The 12,731-nt window shown below is 42.3% G+C and overlaps 1 protein-coding gene across 2 annotated transcripts in view; it reads left to right on the forward strand.

Moving 5' to 3' along the window:
• bahcc1b (BAH domain and coiled-coil containing 1b) overlaps positions 1-12,731 on the forward strand; it is a 78,549-nt gene that overhangs the window by 17,372 nt on the left and 48,446 nt on the right. The window lies entirely within an intron of this gene.

The raw sequence follows: 12,731 nt of genomic DNA on the forward strand, positions 1-12,731 counted from the left end.
AGATTTCATTATATGCAGACGATCACGAAACCTTGAAGCAGAAGACAGTGACCAGTGAGTGTACACTTGTGTGTGTATGTATTAGAAAAGAAAGGGATGTTAAAAAATAGGTTAGTAATTCTAAATGTACATCAGAATGTGGAAGAAAAAAACGGGGGATTTACGTGACATTAAATGTGGCATGGTTATTTCGTTCTGGGTATTTTCCAGAAAGTGCTGATCTGCTGGGATTTTCACACACACTGAAACTGAACCGTCCCTATGGTTGAGAAAAGGCCTCGTTGATGCCAGAGGTCAGAGAAGAATGACCGCACTGGTCTGAAATGATAGAAATGGAACAACCTCCTCCTCCTCCGTGATAATCTGAGAATCTGCAGAGATTTCCATTCTCTGGCAGAGTCCTGTCAGTGTTAATTTGTCACGTTTTGAATACATGTGTCTTAAATTCAGATATTATACACTCAACACATGTATGAGTGTCCTGCTTTTCCTCATTGTAACTCTGCTATTGCAAGAGCGTGTGTGTGTGTGTGTGTGTCCTGCTCGGGGACTAATGATGGGAATGAGTTAGTAGCTGAATCTGGTACAAAGCGTCTTTCTCTCTCTCTCTCTCTCTCTCTCTTGCTGAGATTAATGTGTTTTGTTCACTGTCCCTGATGCAAATAAATTAAGTAAACTAAACTAAACTCAACCAAAGGCGACTGTAACTCAAAATGATTACAAACATGGTATGCAAGGCATGGAGGAGCAGGTGTCCTGTGTACCTAATAAAGTGACCATGTACAGTATATATTAGAAAAGAATAGGGTTGAATAAAAATGATTGCAAACGAGTGTGACAGATAAGAGGAGGAAGAGGAGGAGGAGGAGGAGTATATAGGCTATGGAGGGAGTAGAGAGGCTGAGTGTTTCCACCTGGTTGCTAATCCAGTCAGATTACCACCGCCTGACAGCACCCACTGGCCGTCATCCCTGACTCCTCAGCCTGGCGTCTCCACTGCCTCTCCAGAGAGCGACTGAGAGGAGAAAGTGTGTGAGTGTGTGTGAGAGAGAGAGAGGAGGAGACACTTGTGTGTGTGTGTGAGTGTGTGTGTGTGAGAGAGAGAGAGAGAGAGAGAGAGAGAGAACACTTGTGTGTGTGTGTGTGAGATGAGTCAGCAGTAGATGAGCCTCAGACAGTCCCAGCTCCTCTTCTCCTCCTTGCCTCACTGGTGCTACCCAAGCATGGGGGGCAAATCCTGCATGCGGCATGAGAAGAGTCTCCCCCTCTTCCTCCCACTCTCCCTCCTTTACTGGGTGGAGGAGGCAGGTGGTGGAGGTTGCAGCCAGCCGAGCTGTGAGTGAGTGAGTGAGAGGAGGCAGACAAAAAAGGGCAGAGTGTAAACTGTCAGTTGTGTTCAGTTGAGTATATGCACGGTCTCTCCCTGGTTTTTCAATAAACCAGCCACCGACCATTTCCAGTGAAGCTGTCAGCCAACGATGCTCCGCAGTGTTTTAGTGATGGATTATAGAACATTTAAATTGCTGTTGTCCACCTTATGATGCTGAGATTTAAATAGTCTTTTTTCCATTTTCAGGCCACGTTGCATCTCTCAGGGTTTACTATTAAAAGACAACGAAAATGTTTTCCATTTTTTACGGACATTTTAATCACTAACGTCTAAGTTTTTCCTTAATGACAATCCTGGATGTTCAGGAATTTGTAATTGATAAGAATATATTTTCCTATCTTGAAAAAGGTTCCTGAAAACACAGCATAGTTTCTAACTGCTGTAGTACATATGCCAGACCTCTATGTGGTGCTGTAATTCTGCCACCAAAAGTGGCGAAAAAGACATGGACCATACGCATCAATCTTGCTCGCCGTCTACGAACTCCAAACTCAAGAAGAAGACGATGACAAAAACAGGATATGGTGTCATCGTGTTCCCAAACTTGTGTACAAGGGTGGCGATTTGAGATTTTATGCCACTCTGGAAAAATTAGCATTTTTAAGACTCTTACAATGCTGGTTCTATGTTGACAAAAAGCCTTAAATATACAAAAGGTCCAGTGTGTAAGAATTAGTGACATCTAATGGCGAGACTGCAGATTGCAACAAATGCAGGACCGCTCCTCCTCCGCTCAGTCCTCCCTTCCCAACATGTCGGGGAACTACGGTGGCCTCCACATACCATAAAGGACGTTGTTGTCAACGAGCGCCTGGAGTTGTCTGTAGGTTTCCCATAAATATAGATGTTTTGAAGTGTTAATTATTCAATTTGTCGTGTAAATGTGGAGATATTTGTGTTGTAAACTCAACCTTCAATATGCTTCTCTAGAAAACATGGCTAGCGGACTTTAAAGTACATATAGAAGGTGTTATATATATATGCACTTATATAAACATGTATGAGTAGTTGCATTAGTGCCAAAAAACCCTCCTCCCGATTTTTAAAGTAAATAAACCAACTGTGATTTATGTATCTTACATACTCTTTGGCTTTCGACCCAGTATGAGACGTTTGTTTTACCTGTTTTTTCTTGTATGACTTGCGTATTTGCGTTATTCTTATACTTTCTACAGTATTTCATTTAAGGTCTGTTAGTTTCCATGTTGTATTTGTCTTATTCATCTCTGACGTACAGCACTTTGTGTCAGCTGCAGTTGCTGTTTTTAAAGATTGGATTTTAAAAAGACACAGAAACACTGCGATGAATCAAGCAGTCGCTTCTTGACAAATTCAACGCATGTGTTCCAACAAGTACGTATATAAGACTATGGTGGTGTCTGTCAGGGTTAATTTTAGCCTGATGCTGCACCACATCTATAACTTAAATAAAACATTCAGCACAGGCCAAAGAAATGTGTGGAAATGTGTTCACGCTTAAAGTAAAAGCAGCAAACTACTGAAAGACACTTCCATTACATCAGTCATGGACTGTCCTCATGCAACACGAGATCTTTCACCGTATCTGATCAAACTGACCCTCAGAGGAAACACGGCAGAGGTCACGGCGGTGCAGCGACGAGACCCGGGTGAAATCTCTCCTTGATGTCGCCGGAGCTCCGAGTGAAGCCCCACGTTTGTTCTGGAGCACATTTGCTGCTGCCGCCGCGGCGACTGAGACAGAAAAGACTTTTTGTCTCGTCTCCAAATCTCGTCCAACATGTGAACAGCTGCTTATTGTCCATGTAGCAGCGATTTGAAGGGAGTGGGGGGGGTGGGGGTGAGTGGTGGGTGAGGGGGGGTGCGTTTGGTTGCGACATCCCCGGGGTGCGAACACACACCACCATCTGATGACTTGGCATGTGAACGGCAAGCGCCAGACTTCCTGTGTCCATATTCTCTCCCTCTCCCTCTCTCTGTCTTTTTCTCTTTTCTCCTTCCTCTCTCCCTCTCTGGCCAAGCCTCCCCTGTTCCTCCTCCTCCTCCTTCTGCTTTCCCCTTTCACTTCCCCTTCACTCCTCTTGGCTTTTCGAGTGGTCCTCCAGCCCTCCTTCCTCCTCGTCCTCACAGCTCAGTTCCTCCGTGCTCTTCTCTCTCCTCCCCTCACTCTCTCTCCTCTCCTCTCCTTTCAATCGATCTCCTCCACCTCTTATCCACTCCCGTCCCCGCGCACACATCGCCTCCTCGCATTGTTAGCACACCAGTTTCTCTCTGCTCTCCTCCTATTTCTGTCTCAATTTCAGCCTGCTTCCTCTTCTTTTCCACATTGCCTCATTTGATTCTCCCTCTCCACCACCACCACCACAGCCCCTTCTCCCTTTTTTCTCGCCTCCCCCCTCTCCCCCACCACTTGGGCCGGTTGTTAACGGGCCGCGTCCCGGTGCTATACTCGGCCTATGGCCAACTCACTAAATCAGAAAAGATTGGAGGATTTGGCAAGAGGGAGTGAGAGCTCAGCGCGGCGCCTTTGAAGTCTGAGAAACGAAAGAAAAATGACATTTTAAACAGGCCGCAAAACACAAGGCTAAAACAGCTTCTTACTCTGGTGCAGGAGGAGGAGGGGGAGGAGGGGGAGGAGTGAGAGTCTGTGTCTGTGTTCATTTAAAATGCAATACAAGGTGTTTTATGTGAATGTGTCACTGCTGGAGCTGGAATATACAGCACATATGCATGAGGACGTCAAGAAAGAATGTGTGTTTGGAGGAGGATTCTATGTATTTAGATAGGTGGGCTGTTATGGTACGATACAACACGATACGCAGGTGAATGATATGATACAATATGATACGCTACTATATGATATGACACAAAACTGTACAATGTGATACAAAAACGATACGATACCACACGATATGATACAAAATTATAGGATATCACACAAAGTTATATGACGCAAAACGATCCGATACGATACAAAACGACACAATATGATACAAAACAATACGATATACAAAATGATACAATATGATACGAAATGATACGATAAAATATAATGCAAAACAATACCATATAATATAATACAAAACAATACAATATACAAAACGATAAGATATGTTACAAAACAGTACGATATACGAAACGATGCGATATGATATAAAAAGATACGATACGCCGCCATAGACTGTATGGACAAAATTGACAGTCGTTTAAATGAAAAGTCTGTGGGATAATGAGCCTAATAATCGACTGCCCGACGACTGAATGTTGGGGCACTGTATCCATAGACCGTATGTAAGAAATGGACGTTGTCTTCATGGAAAGTAAGAATGGCAGTAGCAGTAAGCTGCCAGGGGGATACTCAACTGGGTGCAAAAGAGTAGAAGTCTACGGGTGAATCGGCTTCTATTTCCCCCTCGATTTAAAACATCAGTAAACATTAATGATCTCGATCTCTAGTGTCAGCTCTTCTTCAGTAGAACATAATTATAATTTTATATCACATATGGCACATATGAGTGGAGACTAGTGTTATGTTTGAATAGGTTTTTCATTTATTTTCATTATTCAGTGACAAAAATAATACAACATTAATCATTTCAGTATAACAGCCTTAGGTGTGTGTGAGGAACAACAGTTAGAGGCCTAATGTGTGATGAACAAACAGTGATGACATTGTAAATATGAAGTTTGTCTATCGCGCCCACGCCCATAATGTCCAAGTCAAACAGAGACGTCCATTTTTCTCACCTTGTTGTGTTTTCATTGCTTCAGCCAAATCATTTCAGCTTGAGAAGGTAACGCAACAGCGAGGCCCCATTAGAGCTGCTATTAACATCTGTCCTCTGTGATCTGATCACATGTGGACGGTGCAAAGTACAAGTGTGCACACCTGGTGATAAAACGCTCCCGTGACCACATGAGACTGGATCTGTCCTCCCCGCCTTGTATTCAAATACACCACTGACGTCATGGCTGTTTGCAAGGAAAAATGATGTTCTTAATGAGTCAGACTGTAATGTGTGTGTCGATTGTCATTGTGTTTGTGCTTCTGGGTGTGCGAGACAGGAACTCGAGTGATTCAAAGCTATTCTCACGCTGCTGTAACATGAAATAGAGGTGTTTTTTTTTAACTCAGTAGGAAAAGAAATCTTGCAGTTGAATCGTGTAAGTGAATCCTGCTTCAAGTAAAAAATAATCCTGTCAATCTACAGTTGGTCAAATGACGTCAGTCGATTGTCTTCATGCAGCTCAGACCAGAGTCATGGTACGGTATGATGTGGTTTGAGCTAGACCCACAACAATCAGATGATTGGGCCAACGTCACGTCAGTGCCACCGCACACAGCACAAACATAACATTTAAAGACGTGAAGTTGATTGGTCCATAGTGAGTTCAGATCAATACTGACTGAAATGGTACTACATTTTCTCAAAGTTGGACAAACACAACCAGACCAAGTTTAGTTGGACTCTAGCCGGCCTGGGCGTCTAGTACCTGGAGATAATAGAAGAACTTGGTAGGCAGAAGAACAAAAACATGGTACAATTCAGGTCTGTACATAAATTGAGGTGAATTTTTAGCTCCGTCAGCTTCAAGAAGTGGTTATTTTGACGTTCATGAAAGGTTAGAAGACTTGGAATGCTAACAAGTGTCTAAAAAGTGAGCATAGGTGGACACACGTGCTTGTATCCTGGGACAAGGACAGTAGGACGATCAAACAGTTGTTAAAGCTGTATCGCAAAATGAACTGTATAATAAAACATAGTGTTTTCAGTCACACACACATCAATAAATTTGAATCTTTTAATTCATAACGGCTCACAGATTCGGATCCGTTAATATGTTCACACCGAATGTGTGTCTGTGGACACTCCACTGGTTTACGGCTCTCCACTTCCACAGAGGGGTCAGGGCGAACCCCATGTTTACGTGACAGAGAGCTGACATCACTTAGCACAAGTGGAGCAGAGAGAGCGAGAGAGGCAGAGGCAGACATGATGTCACAGTCTCGCCACATCCACAGCAGGTCTGCACCTTCTGAAAACGCACACCATGAAAAGTCAGGTGCTGCAACCACGGCAACCCCTTATCACGCCAGCGAGTGACACCTGAGACACGAGGGGGTGGGGTGGGGGCCCGCCTTTTATCCACCGCCGGGTCACATTTATGCCTGACTCATCGTCACTCGAGCTTACTCGCTTGACTCCGCCGGGGCCCTTTTCTCTGCTGTTTTGTTTTGGTTCTCCATTCGATTCATTTCAGCTCTGTTTGGCTCTTTCATATTGTAATGGCCTCCATTCAGCGCGGCCTATGTCCAGTTTGTTTTGCTGTCAGTGGCTCAGATGGATGGAGGGGGGCTGTAGGTTCATCTGGAGGTGAGGTTAAAGGAGGCAAGAGTGCGTGGACCATCCCTTGAATACGCGGCCCTTCGCGTTTCTTTTATCATTGTCACAGTGTTGCCGTTCCTGTACCTTTAACAGATGTGATGAGAAAAGCAGAAAAAGGTCCATATGTGCATGTGAGTGCATGTATTTTTGACCTCTTTAGGATCTAATCCGGCAGAAAATGCTAACATTGTCAGGACCAGTAGTCAGGCAGAACCGAACAGAGCATTTAGGCTGTTTCTTGTTTTTTACTATTACAATGTTAAAATGTATATACAGAGGCGATAAGAACTTTTCACCACAACCTTTAAGCAATCTGATGACATGAAGATTTTTTTTCCTATTTAACCAACTACATAAACACACCTGAGCAAAATTAAAAAAAAATAAAAATAAAATCAGAGTGAATTTGGCTAATTTTTATGAAACAAAATAAAATAAAAATGGTTTGTCCCTTAGTAGGCTGCTTCTTTTTTTTATTACCATTACTATATTAAAATGTATATACAGAGGCTACAAGAATGTGCAAAACAGTGTGTCTTGTATCCTCTTTTTCATCCCAACCTATAAGCAATCGGATAAAATTATTTTGTTTCCATTTTCCAAACTATATATAAATAAAAAAGACATTTCAAAATCCGCTTGGCTCCCTTTTATGAACAAAGATGAAAGAAAAACAGTCTATATCGCTACTCCATGATATAAAATGAGTCAAACCATTTTGTGTCCATTACCAACACCGAAAAACTCATACATACAGTACAGTCATCTTTGATCATTTATGAACGTGTGAAGCTGTTAACAACACATCTGTGCTGAGTCATTTCAGACACAATTCTTCAACTGTGCCACCAATATTGTTCCCCCAAAAAGACGAAACATGACTCAGCTAAAATGCTTTTGCTTTCTACACTTTTACAGTCCGTACATAGTGAAGCATGCGATATATAGGAATTTTTGGATTGTATCAGATTCTACATTGTTATCTGGTCGGATATCCGATCCAATGATTTTGACCAGTATCGGACCGATCCCGATTCCCATCCCAGGATGTCCATATAAGGACTTGTGCATTATTCCCAAAGCAATTTACCAAGAGTGTCCCTGTGGCACAGATCTGTGCCGCGTTAGCACTAATGGACATAAGTTTAGGGACAATGCTGAGACTTAAGCTGTCCAATGCAGGGTGCTAAGAAGACTAGCTGTCCAATCGTGTGTGTGTGTGTGTGTGTGAGAGAGAGAGGGAGGACGAGCGTAAGAAAAAGGGAGAAGCAGCTGTGTGGAACAGCATGGATCGTTACACAGTGACACATGAAAGCATTAAGTATATTCAGGAGCCTTCGTTGAATATACATGGAGCTGTGTGCAGCTCTGTGTGTGTGTGCTTGTATTTGTCGCCTCTTTAGGATATTTTCAGGCATAAACACTGATCCTGTAAGGACCAGAATAAGAAAAACCTGGTCCTAATGAGGCAGGAGCTCATTTCTGAGGACATTTTTATGGCTAAAATGTGAAATGTGGTTGTGGTTTATGTCAGGGAGGTTAAGGCTTTGACTCGGTTGTCCAAACGAATGCAAGTCAACGCAGCGTCCCGGGAAGTATAGCGGTGCAAACCTGTGTGTGTGTGTGTGTGTGTGTGTGTGTGTGTGCATGTGTATGTTTGTGTGTGTGTGAAAAAATAACCTTCCCCGTGCTGAGAGTGGTAAGAAAAACATGAAAACAAGGGAAAAAAAAGAGAGCACGGGCAGAAGAGGGAGAGATGGAGAAAGAGAGAGAGAAAGAGCAAGGGGGAAAAAAAGAAAAGAAAAAACAACAAAGATCTGTCATCAGTCATTCATGGCTAATCAGTCTCGTGGGACACACACACACACTCACACACACACACAATGCTGAGGTCCTAATCCTACAGGGACTGCTTGTGCCTCTGTGTGTGCCTGTCTAAATTTTGGATCCAGGCTGATTAGAAGCAATCTCTCTCTCTCTCTCTCCCTCTCTCTCTCTCTACCTCTCTGTCTTTGATTGCTGGGAAAGTGTCTCTCTCTCTCTCTCTCTCCCTCTGTGTCTCTGTCTTCGTCTCCTCTTTATGTCTTTAATAAATGCGTGCTGTGTCTTTTCCGCTCGTATTCATGTGTGTTTTTTATGTCATATTTAGAATCATGTGTGCATGAATAATACAGCACGTTTCTCTCTCTCATTTTTGCTTCCGTGTGCTCGTTCCCGCACGTCTGTGTGTGTGCGTGTGTGTGTGCGTCAGTGTTGGTACAGTGTGACTTTTATTTGCTCTCCAATTAGTTTTGGCTTCACGTTAAATATTAAAGAAAATGTAACATATTTTTAATGTGTTTCATTTAGAAAATGTAATTTAGCCCTAAATAATTCAATCACTGTATATATGAGAGTGAAACACGTGAATAATTGTACATATTTTTTTTACGTTAAAACAGAGAAACAAAGGCAGAGTTGGTCATATCTTTAAACTCACTCCTATAAAACAGCATTGAAGCTTTTATTTTGGTAGTTTTTTTAATTCATATCATATCACAACGATCATATAATCATATTCTACAAATATTTCCCACAAAATGTTTTTTTGATATACAGATATTAATAACAGATATTCAATTAAATGTTTAGATTTAATCTTACCTTCTCAATCAATCCATTGAGTGACGTATTTTCTATTAATTTTATGCATAACAGCTTCACTCAATAGAGTATTGATGCTATTTTGTCGTTAAAATAATCTGCAGATTTTCTGTCAGTAATTTGACATTTCTTTGACTTTGTGCTGAATTATGGACAGCTTTTTCAGCTTTTTCGTGTCGCTGTTGTGATATAAAGGTTTTTCGTCATATCTGAGATAAATTCAGCTAATTTGAAGATATAATTATGTTTTATTTCTTCTGTGGGTAGACGTGAAACAATTAGACAGAAAAAACATCATTAATCTTTCATTTTACTAATTTCGAGCCAAAAAAATTATATATTTTAATGTTCCCCCTCTCTGAGGTGAGGATTTATTTTGTTCTTTTGTTTTTCCGCTGTTTAATATCACTGTCATTTGAATATATTGATTTTTTTTCCTGGATTGCAGTTTGGAGAAATCCACATTTATTAGATGCTTGAGATTAAATCTCGTACATTAAAGAACTAATTTAATCATCTAATTTAATAATAGCCAATTTGAAAACGTCAAATAATTGCCACACCAGTCAATAATGAAAATAATTCATATTTGCTTCTCCAATTTGAGAGTTATTACAGGAGGGTTTTTCCCCCTCACACTCCATCAACATCTCTCTGTCTCTCCACCCTCTCTTTTGTTTGTTTTTCTTTTCTCCCCCCTCGTTCCTTCCTCTTTATTTCCTCTCAGCGGATCCCTCCAATAATCTTTTATTCCTGTGTAAATATTACAGCAATGAGGGAAGATAAAGAACAGGAGAGCCGAGCTGAAATAAGGTCACACTTTATTCTCACCTGTTCTTTCTTTCTCTCTCTCTCTCTTTATTCTTATTCTATCTCCTCCTTCTCCCTCTCTGCCTCCCACCCGTCCTCCATCACTCCATCACCCGCTCTCCTTCCTCTGCTCGCGTCCTCGTCACCGCCGCCTCTTTCTCGCTCGTGTTCGCTGTCGGCTGGTCTCGCTCTTCTCTCTGTTCAGTCTCTCCACCACACACACACACACACAGGACACACACACCGTCTGACACACACACACACACAGACACACACTGACACCTGCATGTCGAGCTGTTGAGGGTCTAATTTAAGTAAAGTGCTTCTCTAGGAACCACAACCCTCAACTTACGATGATGGAGGGTGATGTGGGCACACACACACACACACACACACACACACACACACACACACACACACACACACACACACACGAGGAAGCAGTGTAGATGGCTTGTAAGTAGCGTACTGTAATAATAATGTGATATTTGATCCCCGTAGGGAAATTCACCTTTTTTTTTCTCGGCCGCCTGCAGATCCAACTGCAGGGGCGGTTACAGCACGTGTGAGGCTGGCACATCAGGGACTAACCCAGTGATGTCTTGCTCAAGGGCACTACAGTATAGGGTGGATTTGTGGCTGGTTGGTATCTGGGTCTCTGAATGGTAGAGGATGTTGTCGTCGCCGTCTTCACTGCTGCTGCGTAGGTGTGTTTGTTTCCTCTGCAGCTAACTTTAGCTGGAGTCTGATTCTCGCTGCACCGCTGCTGCAAATCTGAGGCCGCAATCGCAAAACCTTCATGGAAATAAAAATAGCCTGACATGCTTTTTTTTTGGTTGGGGTTTGTTTTTTTGGGGGAAATTTTGTCCAACATGAGGGAAACAAAGTGACTCGGTTTAATCTCAGAGTCTGAATTTAAACCTGTTGGCTCTGAAGTGGAATATCTACATGGCTGTGTGATGTTTGTGGAGTTGAAGATTCCGCTTTTAGCTCTGTTTTTGGTCTCCACCCACACTGTATTTATATATCAGCCACTTACTAACTTTGTCTGTCTGCTGTTTTGTGGAGTTTCTCTTTAAGTTTTTCCATTAGTCTGAAAATCATCCCATGAGAAGAGAGGCTGAAGCTATTGTTTTTATAAATATACTGTAAATGATTGACTTTAGGGCTGCAACAATTAACAATTTAAGCAAGTCATCTGAGTTTTCACCCTCTTAACCATTTAACACCTAAGCCCCTTTTGCTTATTTTAACCATAAAAAGGTCAGAAAATTATTCTGTGAGTTTAGAAAGAAAGAAGTAGTTGTACACTGACACCAGATTCGCTGGCTTCCTGCAACAACGCGAGTGAAATTATCGCAATAACCATGGCTTTGACGTGCAATTTCTCAGCTTTCAGAAACCTTTGGAATTTTTCCCCGATAGCACAATTACAATTACTGTGACGCAAAACACGCTTGTGCAAACGTGATGTCTGGGATACGCTCGGTGTTTAAGGGTTGGTTTTATTTTCCGGTTTCTTTGCTCCATTTAAGAAAGAAATGATTAAAACACCGTTATTTTCTATGTTTGTGGGCAAAACAAGACATGGAGGCAGCTTAGTGTTTCAAAGGGGATTCTTGCTGCACAGTACCTACTTTCTGGCCGGTGAAGGCCACCGTAGTTCCCTGACATGCTTGGGAGGGGTTTGTTATATTTTACTCATTATTTCTTACTGACTGGACCTTTTATTCTTAAGAAATCACAGAAAACTGAACTGCAAATGAATTGTTTAGCTGTAAAAAGTTAAATATTTTGATGGGAAACAGCACTGTTTTTACTCCTGAGTTGCCTTGGCTGTTATTTATTTAAGCCAAGTCTTGACTCACTCCATCCCCCGCTGTTAATAACACCGTTAATGTCCGCTTCCCCTCCAATTTGACCCACAGTAATACACGTTAATAAGTAACAGTGGTTGGAGTTCCACGTGTTTGATGGTCGAGTGTGTAGACTGTAAGTAACTATGTAACCGATCACGGTTGATAAGTGGTGGACTTGTATCGTGTTTGACTTATGACATCATGTGATTCACGGCGGAACACGTGTAGCCGTGTTTCGTCTCGGCTCTCGGCTCACGCTGACGTGTCTCTCTGCCCGACTCGCCGGTGTTTGACCCCAGGTGTTTTTCATCCGGCGGCAGGAACATCACTGTGGCTCCAAATCACTGTAGTCAGTGTGTGGGTGTGTGTGTGTCTTCATCCATGTGAAGATGTGTGTGTGCTTGTTCATACATCCTTGTGGGGACCAAAGAACCTGAAGAACCACAGGAAGAGAGGACATTTTGGCTGGTCCTCATGTTCTCTCACACCTTAGAGGGCTGTTTATGGTAAAAGACTATGGAATGCATTATGTCTATGATGTGTCCTTACTAAGACATAAAAACAAGTTTGTGTATGTGTGTGTGAATGGACCACAGGGGCGTGGCTCAAGCATGTCCGGCGACCAGAATTCCCAGAAGAGGCTTCTTCACAGTTTAACCAGAG

The sequence above is a fragment of the Solea senegalensis genome, linkage group LG18, assembly GCF_019176455.1.
Source record: "Solea senegalensis isolate Sse05_10M linkage group LG18, IFAPA_SoseM_1, whole genome shotgun sequence".
In the NCBI taxonomy this organism is placed as follows: domain Eukaryota; kingdom Metazoa; phylum Chordata; class Actinopteri; order Pleuronectiformes; family Soleidae; genus Solea; species Solea senegalensis.